The 14,283-nt window shown below is 34.5% G+C and overlaps 1 long non-coding RNA gene across 1 annotated transcript; it reads left to right on the forward strand.

The window, feature by feature from the left end:
* Positions 1-6,409: 6,409 nt before the first annotated feature.
* LOC119067602 lies at positions 6,410-11,824 on the forward strand. The gene is made up of 3 exons (XR_005085970.1): positions 6,410-6,420; positions 10,119-10,121; positions 11,788-11,824. It is a non-coding gene; the product is annotated as an uncharacterized LOC119067602 (long non-coding RNA).
* Positions 11,825-14,283: the final 2,459 nt, after the last annotated feature.

A 14,283-nucleotide genomic window follows, 5' to 3' on the forward strand; every position in this document is an offset into this window, starting at 1 on the left:
ATTTTCCTTTTAAAAAGTGCTTGGAAATTTTAAATTTTCATTCAAATCAAAGTAAAAGATATTATCGTCCCTGTCGATATTGACCGTGTAGACAAGTCTCACCTGTAAAAACCGCTAAAACTTTCTTTGTAATGCTAAATAAGGCGTGTTCATCAATTCTTTCGATTGATAAAATATCAATTATTGCCTTAGAATCGATTATCGATATTTGCAAAAAGTCAAGCAATCGAACGTCTATCGTGAATCGAGAAAAATCGACTGACATTCGGTAAAAAATGACTACGGCAGACACTCCTGGGGCCAGTACGACCCGGCCGAAGGCCGAGAAACAGTGCTAGTCTAACATATTTTCCTATTTTTCCCGAATACCGCCTAAAATTAGCAGAAAATTTAAAGGTTGAAGTTAAACAACTTTCGCAGCGCATTTCATAGAGAAAGATTTTGTTAGGGTCATCAAATGTTTCCTGTTTGATTCTACGCACTAGGGGTGTGCTTTCGATACAGGATCAAAACTGGCATAGTCCACAAAAAATTGTTATCATTCCTAGATGTCAAAAATCGATTTTGAATATTTTAAAAATTTCATTTACAACTTGGGCCTACTTGAGTAAAAATTGAAACATTTGCTAAATGAATTTACGAATACTCAAGTCAAAGATCAACTCAATTTTTCACAATCGGTGACTCACGAAAAATATTTTTGCGACAAATCATTTCCGGCATTTCTGGCCATGGGCGATGAGTTCGGACATCAAGGTAATCTATTTTAACTTTCAAATAGCCAAATTGCGAATTCCAGGGTGTAAAAGTTCGACTTCTTTTCTTTAAATACCAGACAATATTAAAGCAACTAAATCAAAGTTATTAAATTGATGATAAATGAAATTAATGGCGCTAAATCAATTGATGGCATCCCCATTTTCCTGGTCTTAGTTTATGTACAAACAATCTCGGTGAAGTGACAATGGTGAGGAATTCTTCGGGGATAAAATAGAAACAGTTACGTAATTATTGATTGCGATGTCATAAAAGCTAAATGTCCCGACTGACATTTCCATGGCTTTACGCAAATTGTTTTGTTATTGTTGATCAAAGTAAAAAAAAGAATGTCAATTTCTATACTGACGATGCAACATTTTACCTCCGTAATTTCAATAACTTTCGAAATGCACTTTATCATTTGTTTCAAAACATTTCGTAGTTTCAACTGAACATTTGCTTCAGTTCAGTTAACGTTTCTCATTGAGTAAAACGTATCTTTTTTTTTCAATAATAAAATTGTCAGTGAAAAAAATACGAAACTTAATGGCTTTCATTTTAGCTTAACGGGTTTCTATACTACACAACAGAAAATATCCTAAAAACATTAATTGACAAAATTTAAGATGGCTGCTGCACGAAAGTCTATCGTTATTTGAACATGAAAGTCTCTTAAAATCGATCCCGTTTTATTTACGAGCTTTTTTTCCCCAAATTACTTTGCAGCCAGAGAATCGGAAGTATCGCAAACTTAAAAATTTCGCCTGTGGATAGATCTATTTAATTCTAAATCATTTTTAAACTATGTGTGAGAATTTTTTTTAATACATCTGTAAATGACGTAAACTCGCTCGCTCTGCTCGTGATTGACAAATTGGATTTGTTATAAATAAAATTACCACTACGTACAAAATGGCAGTTTCTTCAGATTTCTTCATTATTTCATTGCTTCAGATATTTTTCGGATGCGAAAAACACACAAACGCTTCGTCGATGTGTTACACGTAACTCATCTGATATTCCTGCTGTAGTTTTCTATCTGGGACATCAGTTGGATGTAAATGGTAAAGAGTAGGCTTTCCTCGAAATTTAAATGCGCTAAAACGGTCATTTTCGTCTTCACGTTCGTACGTTTTACTTTTGATTCAATGTTACCGAAACATCTTTGGTGAAGCGTAGAAAGAACCTTCTGTCCCAGGCACGAATACTTAAGCTTCCGAAACTGCACTATCCTCCAGCTAAGTGATATAATGGAAATTTGTGTGTTACCATTTATGAAAACGGTGTGAGCGATGTGTAAGGACTATATAGCTCATTTTTGTAGCCGGATGGATAGCCGTTTTAAAAGGTTAAAAACCTCAAATATTTATCGATATTTCATAATGTTTCCATGTAATTGGAGTTCTTTGAATATAATATTATATAAGATCATGCATTTCAAAGAATATAGAAATTGAGATATTGTATGGGGAAATTATATATGAGAAATCTGTCTAAAAGCAAAGAATATGTGAGTAACCATAACGAGTCCATATCGACGACATCTATTTGTTTATATGGAGTGACGCCGACATTAAGATAATCTTTTTTTTGTAGAAGTGTTGTTTTGTTTTCTTTGTTTTGTCTACGGATAGATATAATCGTATTAAGAGAAGTTTTTGTTTCTGCGTTGAGAAATTGATATGTAAGAATCAATTTTCGCATGGGCAAGCAATAAAATAGAATACAGTGCTTCGATAACTTCGCCTTCGGCTCGGATACGTAAACTCTAAACTTGTCTCAACTAACAATTACCGAAGTTTGTTGCTCAACAACACACTTGTGCGGTTGCTCTTATCTCAAAATTGTTCCCTCATGTAATGAATCATTTTCGCAGCATGCACTGTAACCTACTAATAACTTGATACATTGCGTGAGTAGTAGTTCCCGCTTCCGTCATTAAAACGGGACGCGTATGAGGTATCATTAGGAAGCTGAGATAGAGTACTGTCGAAGCAGGCGTTTATTTTATATCGAAAGTTATTTTAGCAAAGCCACAGCCAAAGTTCAACTATTTCTGTATAAAATCTTAATTTTTTTAAAGTGATGTTGCTCACTTTAGGCTGTAGATGGCATTGACACAGTGGCTGGAAAAATATGTTGAAAGTGGTTTTGGACTATACGGTTCAATTCCTGTCTAGTATGCACACAAAAATTGTTTCACTAAAAAATCGATCCGAATTCGGTAGGCTGTTTTTCAATCTCTCAATTCTCTTTAATTACTTCGTCAGTCAAGGGACCTGACCCACCCAACAAGTGTGACCTAGTAAAATAATCGAATGATGTACAACAAAAAATTGAAGACAGTCGTCGATTATCGATTTTTGTAGAAGACGTAGACAACAGACGACGACGGTGTAATTCGTTCGGACATGGTCCCATATTTCAGAACGAATTTTCCGAAATTCTCTAATCTTCAGTAAAGTCTTCAAAATCTCCTTAATGTTGTCTAAACTATTCTCAAATAATAGTGTGCACTGATACTAGAAATACTGTATGTAGCTTTAAGCTTATTACAACGTACATATACCAATATCAACACTCAACATCATATTATTACAATGTTGAGCACATCATCTCCATAACGTATTTTACTAAAGGGAAAAAAACTACAAACCCATATACCAAAAATTTGTAACATAAAGGTTGAGATGTTGTTTCCTATTTATTTGTGTACACAAAAGTCATATAAACCACATCTTCCAACAAATAAAAATATTTGTTTGAAAATTAAGCATACTCTCTAGTGACCTACATCTTCTTATAGGACGGATTTTCGTTGCAAATATTATTTCTTGTTGTCTTTAACATCTTGAGCCTTAAAACTGGGCTTCATACTTTTTATATTTCCCCTAGGATATCTTTTATGTGGACCGCTAAGTTGTAAATAATATTCAAGTAACAGAAAATGTTACCGAGTTTAACCATAGTTCTTGGGTGTTTCAATCTATCGTAATCAAAATCTCCGACTAAAATTCTTTTTATTAAGATTCCCTAGTCCGTAAACATTAATATAATTAAAGATATTTTCCTTTCGTCGTGTTTTAGTACCTGGACATTACAAAATTAACCTTCTGTGTCTTCGTTGCTTTGAAAAGGCCAAATAAGTTAATCGAAGTATCATCGAATTTGCCCTTTACCCCCGACTCTTGTCTACCATATTTCCAGGGACTATTTTCGGGAAATTGTTTATCCAAACAGGAGAAAGTTCAGAAAATAGCCTTTAACTGTTATCTAATGGTGAACAACGAGGGCTAATAGTGACAGTATTATAGTAAATGATATTCACATTCACACCTACAAATTAGATGCTTTACGAGGATAAATTCAGAATGATCAAAATAGATGTGTGCGGTGTCGGTCAACGCGGATAAAATCAGGTTTTACATAAATTGTACTTGTCAGAAATAAAAATACCGAGACAATACGACTTTACGTGATTTTCTATCGAAGCAGAATGTTCAGTTCACTTAGTTTTTTGATCGACCTTTAAGAATTGAAAACTGTTTCTACCAGTGTTTCGAACTGTGAGCTATGTGATATGCATCTTACGGAAAAGAATGGACGGAAGTCAGGGCGCTCGCACCAAACCGAATCCGATGGCCACAATTTGTAGACTCTCGATGCTCCATCGAGAAGTAAGAAGCCAGATGATGATCTTACGATTCTTTGCATTTACTGATGCTGTTCAAAGTAAACCACATCTTATCAGGCCATGTAGATAGTGGCGAAGAGATTACCAACCTCTATGAAGTAGGTCATACCTTTATGCATGTGCAAGTCTAGTGAATCATAAATGATATGAAAGTAAACTTCAATATCATTTCACCACGCGATTTGAGGAAGCTTTTTTCGGATTACAAATTCATTTTATGACACCCAAAAATCATTTATATATTATATTCCTCATCTCCTAAATCAATGGAGGTCTCTAAGGTGATCATCAAAAACATATAAGCTTAATGTCCAACTGTACGCTGGATTCGTTTTAATGTGATAATCTTTTAAAAAATTTGAAAATTATATCGGTTATTTGTTTGAATCCACTAATTATGTAATAAATCATATGAATACAGAAATACATAAAAGGAACGTGTCCAATTCTATTTATTTACTCGTATAGGACATTCACAACAAATTAACAAAATTTACAAAATCACAAGATTTAAGTCAGTTGATCACATCACAAGAACACTATCGATCACAGATATATGTGTCCAATTAGTGAATTATAATAAAAATGAAGTTTTACTGACTTAGCTTCATTTGAGGTTAAACCATGTTAAATCATTGAAATGTCATCAGTACATTTAGATATACCTATATATAATGCAATGCCGCATTACCATCCCTACTAATTACGTGTCAATGTGCTGTTTTCTAAATAAAAGATTAAAAATTTGCGGCCAATTAAAACCAATTTCAAATGCCAATTTTAAATAACGCGAGACACGTTTACAATCGTTAAAAATTTCAATAATAATCGAAAATAAATAAAATTGTATCATCCGTTTTGGTTAAATATGCGAGGCATAATTTTGATACGACAAATTGCCTGCCGTTCATCTATGAGTATAATTTAATAAAATATTGGATACATGTTCGACATTGGTATCTTCGTGATACAGACACAATATTTGGATATGTAAACGGGACATTGAAAGGGTGTTGAAATTTTGTTTGACATGGATGGAATGAACTTAAAACATCAGCCTAGGTTTCAACCGTTTTTGTGAGGTAAGAGTTGTTAAAGAGGACATCCGTAAATGACGTTCATAATTCACTGAATTGAATTCAGTGTTGTCAGACAGAGTTATAACTCGAGAAGTAGGCATTTTTGGAATCTAAATTCATGCCCTCTGAATGGTGGCAGGGGGGTTTGGTCATACATTTGACATCTCAGAAATTATGTTTATGGAGTTATCAATGATTTAAGCGTGCACTTTGAGTAACATGCTATTCGTATGTTCATTGTGTTTCAGATTCGGTTGGACGTAGTAACCGAGAAAGCGAACGCTCTTCCTGTATGATATCTTTGAGTCATTCATTTGAAGAGAGTAATATATATTACACACTTGTCACGAAGAAGTCGAGGCTTGCCGAGACTGATAGTGACAAGTGTGTACTCTATTTTATCACATAAACGAAAACGAGACAACAACATAGAACTGAAGTGTAATCTTTGAATTAAACTTCTAGGTAAGTAATTTTGACATCCGAAGACTGCGCGTATGTGATAATAAATATTATGCACGTATGACAAAGCGGTCGAGGCTTGCCGAGACGACTTGTCATACGTGCATATTCTTTTTTATCGCATAAGCGAAAACGAGACAACAAGATATGCGAATGACACTTTGACAATTTACAGAAGTATAATGTTTGTTTATATATCCTAGGTGAATAATTTTTTCGGGGAATCACACCGCGTATGCGATAAAAATCATTATTGATAGCACTTTTGAGATTTGACCTCTGAATAAGGAGTACTTCAGACTTTTCCACGTTCACTCTAATTTTCCACTTAAGGTAGTAGCGCTGCAACCTGTAGAGTCGTGTTCAAATGAGTTGGAAGGTCTGTTAAAAATATAATAAAGAGCAAGGGCCCCAGTATTGAACCTTGTGTGACCCCATCATTAACCAAATACCGGATCTGAAATACCGGTTTCCCAACTTAACTTTGAAATGTCGATCTTTGAGGTAGGAAAAGATGGTCTTAATGAGTCAGGCTTATGATGATTTATAATTTTAAGGCCATCTTGGCCTTCACACTACATTTGGGCTCAAAAATGTGTTAAGTTTGAAAGTATTTTTTAGAAATGTTTGTGGTGATGTAACCTAAGTCAGAGAAAACTCAATAGCCCACGAAAATTGAAACAAATTTTGAGTTTTCACGGAACTAGCTTGTATCACCACAAATATATCTATTTTTTATTCAAAGCTAACACTTTTCAACACCAAACGATGTTTTTACATCGGTGTAGAAACATTTTGTAATTCTATGCGAGTAGCCAAAGTATCGCACAATATGCGAATAGCATTTTCGTATTACTTTTTCCAAAAAGGATGCAAATGCAAAATTATCATCAAAAATATAGTATTTTTGAGCTCAAATGTAGGCTACAAATTTGCCAAGTGAAGATTCCTCTTAATAGTGCTGGCACGATGTACACGATGTGTATTGTCATGGAAAACTTATTTGAATACTGTATCTGCATATCGTCTCTTATACACACTTACACCAATTCAAAAAAAGTCGACCTTTTTACATATTTTACCTTTGCCGACAAACCCATTAATTTCAATCAATGATTTGATATACGAGATGGGCAAAAAACGGATACAACTCTCGGAAATCACCTCGGAATGTATGCATAAGAGAATGGTCGATATAAATAAAATGATCGCCACTTCGAACAGGAGAGACAGAAAGATAAATTGTTTCCACTAATTAATTGTCACCTCCTGTTATTGACCGAAAAAGCATTATGTGATTGTGATAAAATAACTTTTTTCCCGTCCCCATATCCTAAATTGATGGGATGAACAAGACAATGGAAGTATAGATAGAAGAAAGAGAAGAAAACGTATAAAAGGAAAGAAAGATTCTATGTAAAAAAATGTATAATGTTCTAGCAGAGTCGTATAAGATTTATGTTGTCGTATAGCACAAAGTAAAAAAAAAATTAAAAACAATGGTAGGGAAAAGCACAAGTCTTGGTTGTTTCACATCAGAGAGGCGACATTCAAAAAGGTCATCGCTGTGTCTATAGGAAAAATTACTTTCCATTTTATATGGATTGGAAAAACGCCAACCGGGGGAGTGGGTCTACAGTGTCTCACTATTCTAAATTTTACGGATTTGTTTCGTCTATTTTCTACTGAAATGAATACACTTAAAAAGCGTCGATGCTTCGCTGAAAAGCATAAATACTTACTGATATGGTTTACTTTTGATGACATATTTCCACCAGAATCCTTGTTCAAAAATATAGGACCGTAGTAATGACCAAGACTGAGCAGTTTATGAAAATTTCGTCAAACTGCTCACTTTCCTCAGAGCTGGTCGAACGACTACAACCAAAACTAATTTTATTTTTTCGCAATTCCGGTCCATAATCATCACCTTTCCATGCATCCATTTAATGTCGTTTTGAAGGTATTTATTTCACTGTGCGTTTTTGATTATTTTTTTCGCACTTGGGCTTTTTCACATTTTTTTCGCACGCTACAGAGCTTAGTACCTTTAAGAAAGACTAAATTTTATAAATAAAAACTTTGCACAGACCAAAATTTGAACATCCAACACCAAGCTCTTCCACTCTTCCAAACACCAAGCAACGACCATAGCCATTCGGCTACAGAGTCACACAATTATACAGAACGTATTGTTGAAGTGTACATACTAAGCATTGACTACTTGATTTTATTTAGCGCGTCTCTATACATCACAATACCAGGGCCTATTATTTGGGAATCGATTTTGGGAATATTTGGGAATATTTGTGAATTTTGGGAATATTTGGGAATATTTGGGAATATTTGGGAATGTTTGAGAATATTTGGGAATATTTGGGAATATTTGTGAATTTTGGGAATATTTGTGAATTTTGGGAATATTTGGGAATATTTGGGAATGTTTGGGAATGTTTGAGAATATTTGGGAATATTTGTGAATATTTGTGAATATTTGGGAATATTTGGGAATGTTTGAGAATATTTGGGAATATTTGGGAATGTTTCAAAATATTTGGGAATATTTGTGAATTTTGGGAATATTTGTGAATTTTGGGAATATTTGGGAATATTTGGGAATATTTGAGAATTTTTGTGAATATTTGGGGATTAATTCCCAAATAATTACTCCTTTTGAATATATTATCCCAAAATTTTTGGTTTCTATTTTGTACTGTTATCAATAAAGCTTTATAAATCGTGTTTAAATACCATTGACATTTAATCTCATCCATCAGAAGTTTATTTTCGATGTTCACAAATGATTTAGAAATAACCAGTGGCAGGTATTTTCTATCGTTAAAACTTTTACACCTCGTCTACTTCCCAAATATTCCCAAAATTCACAAATATTCACAAATATTCCCAAATATTCACAAATATTCACAAATATTCCCAAATATTCCCAAAATTCCCAAATATTCCCAAATATTTCCAAATATTCCCAAAATTCACAAATATTCCCAAATATTCCCAAAATTCACCAATATTTACAAATATCCCCAAATATTCACAAATATTAACAATATTGATTCCCAAACCATGAGGCTGATGAAATCACAGTAGGCACTTCGTTTCTGTTATACAGATAGATTACTTGTTTTTGTTGTATGAGTTAAAACATAATCCTAAGCGGTAGGTCGTATCACTAAAGCCTCCAAATTTGACACTTGTCAATTCAGTGTTCATGCTAGTAGCAGGGCTGTGCCGTAACACATACATTTTTGGGGTACCTCCAACGCCGCTGGCTATAGCTTAAAACACTTTATTATGTATCACAAATTTTATAAGCATGATTTCCACTGAATCGTTCAAATTTTATTTAAGTCTACCTGGTCTTAAATTTTTGTGAATATTTGTGAATATTTGTGAATATTTGGGAATATTTAGGAATATTTGGGAATATTTGGGAATTTTGGGGATTTTGGGAATTAATTCCCAAATAATAGGCCCTGCAATACAATGTGTATATAGTGCAGGTTGCTTGATCGTTCAAATGAATTCATGTTTGCATGTGAATGTTTGGTAGAAATTTTGGTAATATTTTGCATTGGAAAGGTGATTATGGCCCGAAATTGCGAAAAACGTTGTATCTACCACGGTAGGTATGCCGGTATTTTTTCGCACACGACGTCTTGTCGACCTCGGCTTCGCCTCGGATCTACAATCGACATCTAGTGCGAAAAAATACCTTCATACCTACCTTGGTATATAAATAACTAAAAGCTAACACATTCGCGGTCGTTATTGCGGTCGTACAATTTGGAGGCGTTTTGACGTTGGAAAAATGAGAGTTCATTCTCGAAGCAGTGTTATGGTGTTTGACGTTTGGAAGATTTTCAACACTGTATGGTGACACGATAGATCTTAAAGTTTTTCAGAAACCCTTACCACCACACTGAATGAATTGAATAGTGTTTACAAAACGCACGTCAAGCAAGAATCAAAAGTGCTTCGAGTGACAGCTGCCAAAAAGAGTACGGTTTTGTATTAAAAATAATTTCAGATTTTTTACAGTGTTAAAATTTGTTTTAATACAATGTCCACTTTTAGTAGTGTATTTAAAGTACCACTCATGCTTGAAGTGCGTTGGTTAATATCACATTCTCCATTGCTGAAGCAAATGCTCACATCGTGTCCGAATTACTGCCGATGCATATACCGTTGCAAGCGATAGAAACACCAAAATGGAAATTTTTCTCTTACCACAACCCAAAAATTCAATTGTTTACAGCTGTCAAAGTCGTATATCTGATTGTCTGATCTACTAAGAATCTATTTATGAAGATATTTCAGAGAATAATCCCTGCGACAATATCTACAAGCAACAAAAAAAAACACAAATTCAACGGTGAAAGAGCGACTGTATCAATAAAAAACCTTCCACTTCTTCGTATCTTACAATGCAAAAAACTTACAACTTTTCAATAAAAAATTTGTTTCACAGAAAGTCTTTTTCATCAATTTTTAGTTCTTGAGTAGAAAGTTTCAACTGAAAATACTTTTCAAAACTCTTGTATCAATTATGTATATTGAATGAATATGAGGGGGAAAATTCCTTGCACAAAAGGCATTCACATAAGTTCAATTCAATAATAGTCAAAGTGCGCTTGAAAATACAAAGAAAAACAGAAGCAGTAAACGTTTCTGTGTCAGTACGATTATGAACAAATTTAGGTATCACATCAAGCCTTTTATGTTCAGTTTATTTAATTTGGGTGCAGATCATGCAAATTTCCACTGAAAAGTAAAGGGGAATTAAAATTCAAAATATACTTACCAAAATTCTGTGAATTCGATGTGACATAAATTGAGTTTCGCTGATTAAGTGAGACGTTAATCTCACCAGAGTTTATCATTCGGAATTTCAAATCTTAAATTTTCTTTTAATCTAAAAAATTCTAAAACTTCTTAAATTTGAGAATTTTAGGAGTTCTCAAGAATTAATGTTTCTAAAAAAAAACGTAAAGAAAGAGTAGAAAAAATTTCAAGGATCTTACGCCAGAAAATACCCTAAAATGTTTGTAACCACACAAGCACAATATGTTTTACATGCTACATTCGTCGAAAACCATACTTTTCATGTTTGAAGCACGTCTTTTGACGCCCTCAACATGTAACAGTATTTTACATGCGACACGAAGTCGCACTTTTCGGGTCCTAGGGCTGCTAGGAATTCAATTTGTATCAAAAATTTTTTTTTTTTTCGTTGTTATGTTGGATTTCCATACAAGTCTGTCTGTCAAAATTATTTTTACAAAAAAATTCAACTGTAGTCAAGGAACAGCAACATGCTTTATATTTTTAATCGATGTAGTTCATAATTCTAAACGAAAAATTGTTTTACGACGTGTCTCAAAAATGCATAGTTTTTTTTATAAAGCTCATAAAGTCGCTAAATTACTGCCTCCCCGCTACCTCCTTAATGCATTTTTTGATATTTTCCTGAAATATAATTTTACTATGCTGGTGCATGTAATAAGGCTATTACATGTATAGGCAATAACCTTTACATCACTCGCATAGTAAACGTCGTACTACACACGGAAAATAAAGTGATATCTCGTATCACGATGAGTAAAAGTACCTCGGGCTGCCGCCCTCGGATACTTTTTCTCATCTGGATACGAGATATCACTTTACTTCCCTTGCATAGTAATGTACTATTAATTGGTAGACATGTTCATTCTAACTAAAAAATTGTTCTACAAAACTCGAAAGCTTATGATGAAGATTAAAGATATTGGAGTAAAGGTCATTCTCTAAAAACAACGGTACATTTTCAAGACATGTCGTAGAATTTCGCGCCGCGTCATTTACAATAATTGACAAAATGACACATTTTGTATAAGGAAAATGTCACGTTGTGGGTTATTCCTCATTACCGGTCCTAGGTATGAAAAATATTATTACAAGCTTTTGTTTTCCCTAGGGTCGAAAGTGGCGAATTACACACCAAAGGAAAACAAGAAAATTGGTTTAGGTTTCAAAAGCATGTAATAGTGTTTTTCATGCTTCGGGGCCGAAAATGAGGGCAATTTTTCGAATTTTCTCAGGTTTCCGGCCCTCTGCATGAAAACTTACATATGCACCTGTTTGGGAGCCTCATTTCGTTCGGCCTACAATCCGCGGAATTGCCTAAAATCAATCGTCCAAAACAGGTACACAAATAACCATTACATGACTAGGAATAAAAAGATGAAAAGTAGAGTTTTCGTGTGATTTTTTTGATCCGTGGCGAAGCCAAGGTCAATAAACACTCGAAAACGAGACTTTTCATTTTTATTCCGAGTTATGTAATGGATTTTACATGCTTTTGAAACCTAAGCCAGTGGATTAGTGGATGTTCAGTGGATCAAACTTCAAAAACAGCATAATAAGGGGAATTTTTGTAAAAATAATTTTACTTTCGAGTGCAGGGACACTATTCATTTCGTACCAAAAAAAAGTATCCTAACCCTGTCACTACTATGGCAAGTGGGATATCATTGTAAAGCCAGGTTAAGCCTCTATTAGGACATCCACCGATCTAAAGAAATGCATTAAATTCACCAAGTTAGAGATATAACCCTCGATGCTCATCAAAATTTCCAGCCTTTGGCTGAAACATTATTTTTGTTATTTTCGAGCAATGGTTTAGGACATGTAAGATATCTGTGCTTGTCCTGTATCTCCTGAACAGTACCTATCTGATGAACCCCACTTATATAGTTCCTTAGTCTGTAGTGCCAGTAAATCACGGACAAATAACACCCTTTTCAGCGTTTGAACCTCCATCACTAACCAATTTATAAATAAATAAAGTGGAATGACTGCGAATTAGACTAGAGGGGTCAAGGACTGTATGGGATGTAAAAAAAATCGTTCCGACGGAGCTTGGTCAACTTTCAAAAAAATCACTCCTTACCATTTCTCGGTTTTACCACAACGTTCGACATATTTATATTCGCCGTCCATCACTACATTTTGCTGTTTCACAATGAATCAATGAAACCTACCTATGCATGCTACACACATCTTCTTTGAAAGTTTCAAATTTTGAATGGAAACGAACCCTCCTGCACACTGTGTATAATGTGCCTCGTAACGCGAATATATATATTTAATGTAGGTACATTTACGTACACATTCACGTTACATAAAAGAACGAGAATGTGCATTTTTGTTTAATGCAATGAAGTCGTTAATATAAAAAGCTAATTTAAAAATTTAAAAGCAGCTTTACTTGCAACTTAGTATTGTTCGCTGTGCTTTTGAAGTAATGTTACCTCCACCGGTCGTGTCTTAGATGTTATAGTAATTAAAGTCGGTTCTAATTTAACTGAATGTAAATAAATTAAATTGCTTGATGATGGACGTATAGTTTATACGTTCGCAACTATACGGTAGGGAGAAACTAATAGAAGATTACGTCTATTGTTTGTATTGTTTGGACATTTTTATTTTTACTTCTTCTACTGTTTTGCACACGTCAAAAATCACACTTTCGTATATAAGCTAAGAAAAATCATTTGAAAAAGCATACAAAATGCTAAGTTCTTATCTGTAAGAATCGGTTTACCAGACTCCTGTGATAATGCGCCACACACTGATGGATTGGATTGGATGGGAAGGGGGTTAGCCCAGCACCTAAGCCTCTAGTGGGTCTGTTGTGCTATTGCACAAGTCACTTGATCATATGAATTGTGATTTTTCATCATATCTCTCCAGACTCAGATAGTTCACAAATCGACCGTGTAAACGTCCCATACGTTGTGAATTCTCTAAGCCACGAGTGGTATGTGAAGACCACAACCATCACTAATGACTCATGCATTTTCCCAATGAGCGACTAGTCGATAATAGATGGCGCTTATCCTACAGTCTGTTGTATATTGTGAATTGTGTCATTGACATTATGTCAATATGGCGTGATTGTTGCGAAGACATCGAATATTGGATTTATTTGAAATTTGCGACTTTGTTACGGTCGTACAGCCATTAGATAACTAATAGCGAGTGCTTAATCACCAAGTGATTAGAATAAAACCAGGCAAGCATTTTTGCACCAGGAGTCGAACCCGGGACCTCTTGGGTATGAGTCCTATGCTCTACCGATTGAGCTACCTGGACCCTCACACTGATAGTTTGATTATTTTACGTGTTACGGCATGTTTCATTTTCATTTACATTGCCTAATCACGTAAAGCATTGCACTTACGAGGTTCCAAGTTGTTATTTGACAAGTGGGGAATACACCCCACTTATCAA

The sequence above is a fragment of the Bradysia coprophila genome (genome assembly GCF_014529535.1).
Source record: "Bradysia coprophila strain Holo2 chromosome X unlocalized genomic scaffold, BU_Bcop_v1 contig_12, whole genome shotgun sequence".
Taxonomy (NCBI): Eukaryota; Metazoa; Arthropoda; class Insecta; order Diptera; family Sciaridae; genus Bradysia; species Bradysia coprophila.